The sequence below is a fragment of the Dasypus novemcinctus genome, chromosome 16 (assembly GCF_030445035.2).
Source record: "Dasypus novemcinctus isolate mDasNov1 chromosome 16, mDasNov1.1.hap2, whole genome shotgun sequence".
Taxonomy (NCBI): Eukaryota; Metazoa; Chordata; class Mammalia; order Cingulata; family Dasypodidae; genus Dasypus; species Dasypus novemcinctus.
In genome coordinates this window covers 17,221,581-17,231,514 of record NC_080688.1, presented here as the reverse complement: position 1 = coordinate 17,231,514, position 9,934 = coordinate 17,221,581, and positions in this window count along the sequence as shown.

The window sequence follows — 9,934 nt, the reverse complement described above, 5'->3', positions numbered from 1 at the left end:
CTCCTATCTGGGCTTCTAGTGGCTTAGGTTAATTAGGTAAGAAATTCCTTTATAATTCTCTAGTGCAGGGTATAATTCAGAGTTCTTCACAACCTGTGGGTGCTCAATGTGTGATAGTAAATATGTAAACCTATCCCTGGACAGTCTCTACAAAGAATTATAAAATACAATATATGATATTCATGCAGTGTCCTCTTTCTGTATCCCCCCACCCTTGACTCTATTTGCCCTATCTTACCCCCAACACAAAAAGACCTCTTGTGTCATCCATTTCAAGGAAGTGTGGAAAAAAATTTTGTGTTCCAGTGGGAAACTAGGCATCATCTATAGCATTCCTTCCAGATGACTGGATTCTAGTCCTGCCATGGTCTTTGAGCTATTTTACAACTCTTGGTAAGTTGTAGTTACTGATGATGCAAACCTTGTCTTGTTTGGTTACGATATAAAAGACTTCCTCCCAGCATAGTTCTTGAAAGATTAAGTAAAATAAGCTGTGCTCCATGTTTGTATCCAAGTGAAGATAACAGCAGGGAGATACAATCCATGTGAGAATAGGAAACTTGAGTGAGAGGCATTGGTGAGAATGTAAGCTCTGTGAGAGTGACTATACCAATGGACAGTGGCCAGAGCACATGCAACGGTAGAATTCTGACCCACAACCTCTGCAACAATCAACTGAGAATAGTCAGGGCTTGGCTGATCACCACCGACCTTCCTGCATTTGCCCCTGCTCTATCTCGTGACCAGAGAGCAAATATGTTTCTCTAACAATCACAGAGGACAGCCCACTTCTAGTTAGCCTGCCTCCAGCTTTCCAATGTCAACAAATGCCAATCACAGCATACCTGGGTTATTCCTTTCATTTCTCTATATAAAACTTTCCTATTTCCCTGTCTGCCTTTGAGGCTCTGCCAAATGCAAGTGATAGTGGCTGACTCCCTACTCATAACAAGCTTTAAATAAATAGTCTCTGTTCTCATGGGGTGGCTTTCATTCATTTCCATAGCTCCCAGAAACTCATGAATGTGGGTGAAATTGCTGATTTCCTATTTTATTTGAGATAGCTCTTGAACTATATTTATTTAAATATTAAAGAAAAAGATGGACTTCCGCTCTCAGGTCTGACGTGTAAAGCGCTGGAAGTCATTACCACCATTCTTACAACAAGGAAAAAACTGAACACACTAAAAATCAGCAGCTTTCTTAGACTCACCAGAGGACTGAAGCAAGGTGGCAAACCACCACCTCAAATTCTGGAGAGGTAGGCAAATACAGAGAGTCACAACTAGGGTCATCTGACCTGGAGCAGAAGTTGCTTGTGCCATAAACCGGTAGGAACACTTAAATAGAAATTGTGAGAAATTGCTCTATGCTGAGGGTGGACTAGCTTGAGAATGAGAAACTCCTGTGCACTAAAGTCCTATGGGAGCCCTCACCCTTTTGTGGTTTTTACCTCCAAGAATCTCGCCAGGTTCTCATGGTGAAGAGTCAAGAAAAATCCCTAATTGCTCTGGCAGGGGGAGGGGAAAAGTAATTATTTAGAAATATGCTCAGAGTGTTCCCCCTGCAAAGGTCTACTATACAAGGGAATAACTTTAGAAAAGCTTTATCCCACTCGGGAGGACGGGCACTTATCCAATTCCAGACCTTTCTAGGTTTCTTATCTCTTTTATTGGGGAAGAAACACTGAGAAGCATTTACGAAGGTAACAGCACAAGCCCACTAAAAGCTGATTACATCATTCTAGAAGGCTGCTGCTTTTTCCCCTCACCACATCAAGAAGGCTCCAGTATATTAGCAGTGAACTGTAGTTGAAAGAGCTGTAGGATACAGACTCTATTTAAGGAAGATTTTACCTAGGGAAGCTCAAACACAACAGGGCAGATGAAAGCAAGGACACTACTGGAATTTGAGTCTTCTGGCACTATAGCTACAGCAAACAGTAGACACAATTAAACTCGCCAGATAAACATAAAGCTTCATATTATCTGCTATGTCATGAATGGTTTTCAGCAAAAAATTATAAGGCATCTGTATTAGCCAAAGGGGTGCTGATGCAAAGTAAATCTGTTGGCTTTTATAAAGGGTATTTATTTGGGGTAAAAGATTGTTACAAGTCCCTGAAGAGTCCAACTCAAGGCTGCTTTCTCAACAAAGTCAGTTGCCATGTGTTGAAGCAAGATGGCGGGCGAGCTCTGCCTGGTCTCTCCTTCCCTCTGCCTCTTTAGATTCTGTGGACCCAGCTTCTTCTGATCTCAGCTGTAGGCTGGCATAGGGCTTCTCCCTCAGGGCTTCCTGTATCAGTCTGGCATAGGGTTTGTTTTTTTCCTGGGCCTTATCAGCTGCTCAGCTGTGAATTATTGGGTGAATGGCTTAGCTCTCTCCTGGGCCCCAGGATCAAACATGACAGATTGCTCTCCTCTTCCCTGTGTCTTTTTGAGTGTCTGTTTATACCAGCTCACCAAGGGGGCAAGGACTCAATCCTGAGTCATACCCTACTGATGTGGTGGAACTAAAGCCCTGATCTTTACATAATTTAATAAAAAAATCTCAGCTGAATCTAATGCAATCAACGTGTATCACACCAAGAGAATAGATTAGTTTACAAACATGTTCTCTCTTTTGGGGGTTCATAAACAATCTCAAACTGCCACCTCATGCTAAAAGGCAGGAAAAAACAAAGTCTGAGAGACAAAGCAAGCATCGGACAGGGATCAATCAGACGGGAAATTTCAGATAACTGATTAATGTGTTAAAGGCGCTAACAACAGTAAGACAATATGCAGGAAGAGATAGGTACTGAAAGCAGAGATGGAAACTAAGAAAGAACCACAAGGAAACGTTAGAAATGAAAAACATAACGGAAATGAAAAATGCCTCTGATGGGCTCCTCAGTGAATTGGACATGACTGAGGAAAGACTCAGCTTGAAGATATGCCAATAGAAACTTGCCAAAATGAAAGCAAAGAGAAAAGAAAGAAAAGGAACAGAATATCCAAGGACTATGGGATAATTACCTAATGTCTAATATATGCAAAACTGGATTTCCAGAATGAGAAAAAAGAAAGGATCAGGAGAAATAGCTGAAGTAAAATAGCTGAGCATTTTCCAAAATTAATGTCAAATACCAAAACACAGAATCAGAAAGCTCAGAGGACACCAAGCAGGATAAATACCAACAAATCTACAAATAGGAACATCATAATCAAACTGCAAAAAGTCAAAGACAGAGAAAATCTTGAAAGAAGCCAGGGGATACTTTACCTACAGAGGAACAAGGATAAGAATTGCATTGAATTTCTATTCCAAAACCATGCAAACAAGAAGAGAGTTGAGTGAAATATTTAAAATGCTCAATGAAAAGAAAACACCAACCTGGATTTCTGTGTCAAGCAAAATTATCCTTCAAAAGTGAAGAACTATTAATAAGAGAGATTTCCTCAGACAAGAAAAAAGTTTGTTTGATTTTTCTTTGCCAGTACATCTGCCTTTTAAGATATATTAAAAGAAGTTTTTCAGAGAGAAGGAAAATGAATAGGTCTGAATTTCAGATTTTCATAAAAAAAGGAGAAGGACTAAGTGAAGGAAAAAATTATTTTTATATTCTTCATGGATCTAAAAGATGAAGATTTGTTTAAAGTAATGACAATGTATTGGGTGACTACAGCTTATGGACAAGTGAAGTGAATAACAGCAATGTCACAAGGGACAGGAGCAGGAGATTGGAGATGTACTGTTATAAGGTACCCGCACTGCACGGTTCAGTGTTATTTGAAGGTGGACTTAGACCAGTTGTAAGTGCATATTGTAAATTCTAGGGAAACCATTACAACTTTTTAAAAACTATTGGGGAATGAATGTAGCTCAGTGTTTGAGTGCCTGCCTCCCATGTAGGAGGTCCCAAGTTCAATCACTGGTATCTCCTAAAAAAAAACATGGTATAATTTATGTGTTAAGAGAAGAGATAAAATTGAATCATATAAACTGTTAAGTTAATACCAGAGAATGTGAAAAAGAGGGAAAGAAAGAAAAGAAAACAAAGCAAATAACAAGTGCAACAACAACAAAAAAAACATTTCAAACATGGTAGTTATTAATCCAACTATATAAATAATCACTTTAAAGGTCGTCTTTAAAAGAAAAGGCGACTCTGTAAGACAAAAGAACTTGGGAACACCCAGTGGCCGATACTTGGCTTCTATAAGGACATAGAGGAGACAAAGACACAGGATATGCCTAACATGAATAATAAGGTTGATTTAGCCAATTACATATTTAACCTTTATGGCTTACAGGTACCTACCTTTTACAGGGTACTCAAAAATGGCAAATACTTTGGCTATTAAAAAATATTGTGACAAGTGATAAACAGGTTTTGGAGTCAGCTTTAGTTTTTTGTTTTTGTTTTTGTTTTTGTTTTTATTCTTTATTTTCTTTTAAATGTTACATTAAAAAAAATATGAGTTCCCCATATGCCCCCTACTCCACCCACCTTACCCCTCCCACATCAACAACCTCTTCCATCACCCGGGCACATCCACTGCACCTGGAGAATACATTCTGGAGCACTGCTGCACCACATGGACAGTGCTCCACATTGTAGTCCACACTCTCCCCCATTCCACCCAGTGGGCCATGGCAGGACACACAGCATCCAGCATCCATCCCTGTAGCACCACCCAGGACAACTCCAAATCCTGAAAATGCCCCCACATCGTATCTCTTCTTCCCTCTCCTTACCATTGGCAGCCACCGTGGCCACCCTCTCCACATCACTACTACAATTTCTTCCCTTACCAATCACAATAGTTCCCCAACAGAACACCAATAAGTCCACTCTAATCCATACTCTATTCCCCCATCCTGTGGACCCGGGATAGTTATGTCCAGTCCCCCTCTACATCAAGAGGGGACTTAGATTCCACATGGATGATGGATGCAATTCTCCTGCTTGCAGCTGTAGGCACTGTTGGCTCCCTGGTGTGGTGGTTGACCTTCTTCACCTCCCTGTCAGCTGGCAGTGTAAGTCCAACAAACCAGAGGGTAGGAGCTGCAACAGACAGTTTTCATCTCTGTCTCCTTGTCTTAAAAATGAGGACCATAATACTTATATCATAGAATTGTTGTGAGAAGTGAATTACTTACAATGCCAGCACATTACCTTTCACTTAGCAAGGGGTTTGGTAAATAGGTGATAAAAAAACTATTTCTGAAAAGTAGAAATGATATGGGTCAGGAAAATTTTTTAACACTTTGAGAGAAAGTATCTTTATGACCTCATAGTAGAGAAATATTTCTTAAATAAGAAACCAAAAAATCATAAAAATTGTTGTTAAAATTCAACTATAAAGTTTGGTTGAAATGCTCTTATAAAAAGTGAAAAAACAAGTCACAGAGTGGGAGGAGATATTTGCAGTATGTATATAACTGAAAAAAATTAGTTCCAAAATATACAAATAATTCCTGCAAATAAATGACTAAAGGTAAAAAATGCAGTAGAAAACTGGACAATGTGAAAGTTCTTTTAAACTTATGAAAATATAGTCAGCTTCACTAATTATCAAGGAAATAAAATAGAACCACAAGGAGAGGCCACTTCAAACCCATCACGTGGGCAGAAGCATCCAAGTCTGACAACAGATGTGGAAATTAGCCTGGACGGTGGATGGTTAATGGCCTAAGGATAAAGGGGTGTGAAGACTGAGTGAAAGAGAACTTCACCTTCCTGAGGGCCACCAGGACCGGGGGGAGATTCAGGCTCCCTATAAATCTCTCCTGGAACCCATGTTGGCACCTCTCTACTCAAAACTCCCCCTCCTTAGAGTCAAGTCCAGATTTCAGCAGGGCCCACAAGGCCCCACAAGCTCCTTGGCAGCCACTGTCCATCACCGCCCTGAGTCACCTGCCCGCCCTCCCTTCCCAGGTGCACTGGCCTCCTTGCTGCCTGGGATGTGGCAGGCCTCCTCTAAGCTGGGGCCTTGCTGTTGCCCCCGTGATCTTACCCTAGGAATCCCCGACTCGCTCCCCGGCTTCATTCCTGCATCTGCCAAAATCTCACATCAACAAAGCCTAACCTGAGCCTGCTTTCTAAAGTAACAGGAAGTGTCTGACCTTGTATTATGCTCTTCTGTTTCATATCACATTATTTCTTCGTTTTTGGAATGTCTCCCCTCATAAACCCCATGAAAGCAGGGTCTTTCCTTGCTAACATTTCCCTGATTCTTTTTCAGATTTGGTGGTGGGGGGGAGGAGATGATGTGCTCAGGACACATGGGCCCAGACTTAATATGAATTATATTGGACTGAAACCAAATCATGGTACTTCCATTCCCATTTACCTAGGACTTATTTAGGGTTGGACATTATATTTGTCTCCTATTGCTGTGGCAGCAAGTTATTAAAAATGTAGTGGCTTAAACAATACCAATGTTCTTACCGTTCTGGGGCTCAGAAGTCCGAAATCTAAGGCGTGGCAGGTCTGCATTTTTTCTGGGCACTCTAGGGGAGAATCTATTTCCTTGCCTTTCCAGCTTCTAGAGGCCCCTGCATTTCTTGGCTCATGGCCCTTTCCTTCCTCATCATAGCCAGCAGCTGTGTGCAAGCGTGGGATGGCGTGGGACTTCTAATGGGTTTTGTTTTTTCTTTAAATTTTTCTCCCCTTCCCCGCTCCCCCTCCCCAGTTGTCTGCTTTCTGTGTCCATTCGCTGTGTGTTCTTCTGTGTCCACCTGTATTCTTGTCAGTGGCACCTGGAATCTGTGTCTCTTTTTGTTGCATCATCTTGTATCAGCTCTCCGATGTGCGGTGCCATTCTTGGACAGGCTGTACTTTTTTTGCACTGGGCGGCTCTCCTTATGGAGTACACTCCTTGTGCATAGGGCTCCCCTACGCGGGGGACACCCCTGCGTGGCATGCCCTCCTTGCGCGCATCAGCGCTGCGTGTGTGCCAGCTCATCACATGGGTCAGGAGGCCCTGGGTTTGAACCCTGGACCTCCCATGTGGTAGGTGGATGCCCTATCTGTTGAGCCAAATCCGCTTCCCTCTAATGGGTTTTTGATCCCCTCTATATTGTCTTTAACTCCCATGAGCTCTGTTATTTCTCTATTTAGGTTTTCAAATTCTCCTTTGCGCTTGCTCAGTATCTTCCCCGATGCTCTTTATCTCTTTAGCCACATTGTCTTTCAACTCAGTAAATTGATTCTGGACATTTGTATGAATCTCGGCTGATTAAGTTGTCTCAAATCCTGTGTCTCATCTGGGGTTTTGATATAAAACCTGGGCCATTTCTTCCATTTTCTTAGTATGGCTTGTAATCTTTTGCTGGTATCTAGGTACCTGATTAGGGTGGTGAGTTTACTTAGATGCTCGATTTCTCTGTTTCATAGGGTTTTAGTGGCAGGAGGCTGTGTGTTACTGCTGTTCTTTGATTCTTGGTTCAACCTATTATAGGTCTTTAGAATTGTCCCTGTTAATTGCTCAAATCTGGGCCCTGGACTGGTGGTGTATTAGTCAGCCAAAGGGGTGCTGATGCAAAATACCAGAAATTGGTTGGTTTTTATAAAGGGGATTTATTTGGGCTAGAAGCTTACAGATACAGGCCATGAAATATAAATTACTTCCCTCACCAAAGTTTATTTGTAGCAAGATGGCTGCCAACATCTACAAGGGTTCAGACTTCCTGGGTTCCTCCCTTCCTGGAGCTGGCTTCTCTTTCCTCTGCATGCTGACTTTCCGGGGCTCCAGCTCAAGTCTTCAGCATCAAACTCCAACATCAGAAACCCTCAACTCTGTTCTTCACCATGGCTTTTGTCTGTGGGTCCCCACCCACCAAAGGGTACAGACTCAATGCCCTAATCATAACTCAATCACGCCCAGGTACAGATCAGATTACTAGCATAATCCAATATTTCTTTTTGGAATTCATCAATAATTTTAAACTGCTATATTCCACCCTCTGAATTCCAAAAAGTCATTACAATTTCAAAAAAAATCTTAAATCAGTTACAATGCCAAGTACTAAATCATATCACAATCAATTTAAAGAAATGCAGTTTGTCTTGGGGCAAAGTCCTGTCTGCTATAGAACTCTGAAACTTACAAAACAATTTATCTGTTTCCAAAACACAAGTGGACAGACATAGAATAGTCATTTTCATTAAAATAAGGAGAAATTGGAAGGGAAACATGAGCCATGGGTCCTCTACAGTTTAGTAAACCTGCAGGGCATCCTCCATTTGATTTCAAAGTCTGAGAGTCATTCTTAAGATGGTTTCTTCTCCTTGAGGCCATATGGGGACCCATCCTTTCCACTGGCTTGCCCAACAGCCATTTTCTTGGTGCCACCCTCTTCAAGCATCTAGGTGCCAACCAAGCTCCATAACTCTCCCTCCAAGAGAGTTAGGATGATTGCCACATCTTACCCAATCTTTGGGTTAGAGTCTTAACCCCACTAGTACAGTGGTATGAAGACAACATTTCCCCTAACCTTCGGCATACAGGCTCAACCCTCTCAGAGCAATGAGTTGACCACCTGGCCTTCCCTAACCTTTGGGGGACAGGCCCATCCCTCTCAGTTACCTTAACCGCCCTAATCTTTGGGGAATGTGCTCCACCCTCTCTGCACCCTTGGGCAGCAAAACTCTCCCAGAACATTGGTCAGGAGCATCCACCCTCTTTATCTGCTGGGGCAAACTCACCCTCTCTGTATACATGGGTGGGGCTCCTCTCTTGGCACAAGGTGAAGTCTTAATTCCAGATCTCAGCTTCCATGGTTTTCCTCTTAAAGCTGTTTCTCCTTCAATCTCTCCTTTCCATGTCCTCTTTATTCCAGGCTGACAATAGTTTTGTTCATATAGCTCTCTCAAAAACCTTGTTGGTTTAGCATGCAGGAAGCAAGGGTCTAAGCCATCAGACAGTAAGACTTCCCACAATTCTTTCCTAGATAGCTGCATCTTCAATCTTGTTTTACCAGTCCCAAGTTTAGTTAAGTCCTCCAGTGGGGCACTTTCATCTGGGAGCTTGATTTCTAGAGGCTTGGAATTTCCAGAATCAGTTTCTGTTTTCTTTTTGTCAAACAGTTAGTCCTTAGCTTATCTCTCTCATCTAGCATTATGCTACAAGCTGCAAGCAGCAGCCAAGCCGCATTCTCTGGGTTTACCTTGGAAAGTTCTTCAGCTAAATGCCCAGGCTCCCCATTTTCAAATTTGCCTTCTGTACAACACCAGGAGTTAATCTTGCTAAGTTCTCTGCAACTTTAAAACACGGATCTCCTTTCCTCCAGTTTCCAGTAACAGTTTGATCATTTACTTCTATATCCATATTGCTATCAACAGTCTCTTCAAGTGATCTAGGCCTTTTCCATCAAGCATCTCACAATTCATCCAAAAAATAGCCCGTGCCCTTTTATAAAACTATTCCAGCATTTTGGTAATTGCAAAAGCATTTCCCCATTCCTCGGTACCAAATTCTGTATTAGCCAAAGGGGTGCTGATGCAAAATGCCAGAAATTGGTTGGTTTTTATAAAGAGTATTTATTTGGGGTAGGAGCTTACAGATACCAGATCATGAAATATAAGTTACTTCCCTCACCAAAGTTTATTTGGAGCAAGATGGCTGCCAACATCTGCAAGGGTTCAGGCTTCCTGGGTTCCTCCATTCCTGGGGCTGGCTTTTCTTTCCTCTGCAGGCTGACTTCCGGGGGCTCCAGCTTAAGTCTTCAGCATCAAACTTCAAAGCTCCAACATCAGAAACCCTCAACTCTGTTCTTCACCATGCCTTTTATCTGTGAATCCCCGCCCTAATCATAACGCGATCATGCCCAGATACAGATCAGATTACAGACATAATCCAATATTTCTTTTTGGAATTCATTAATAATTTTAAACTGCTACAACCAGTAATGGGTTGCAGACCCACTACCAAGGCCTTGGGGAGGG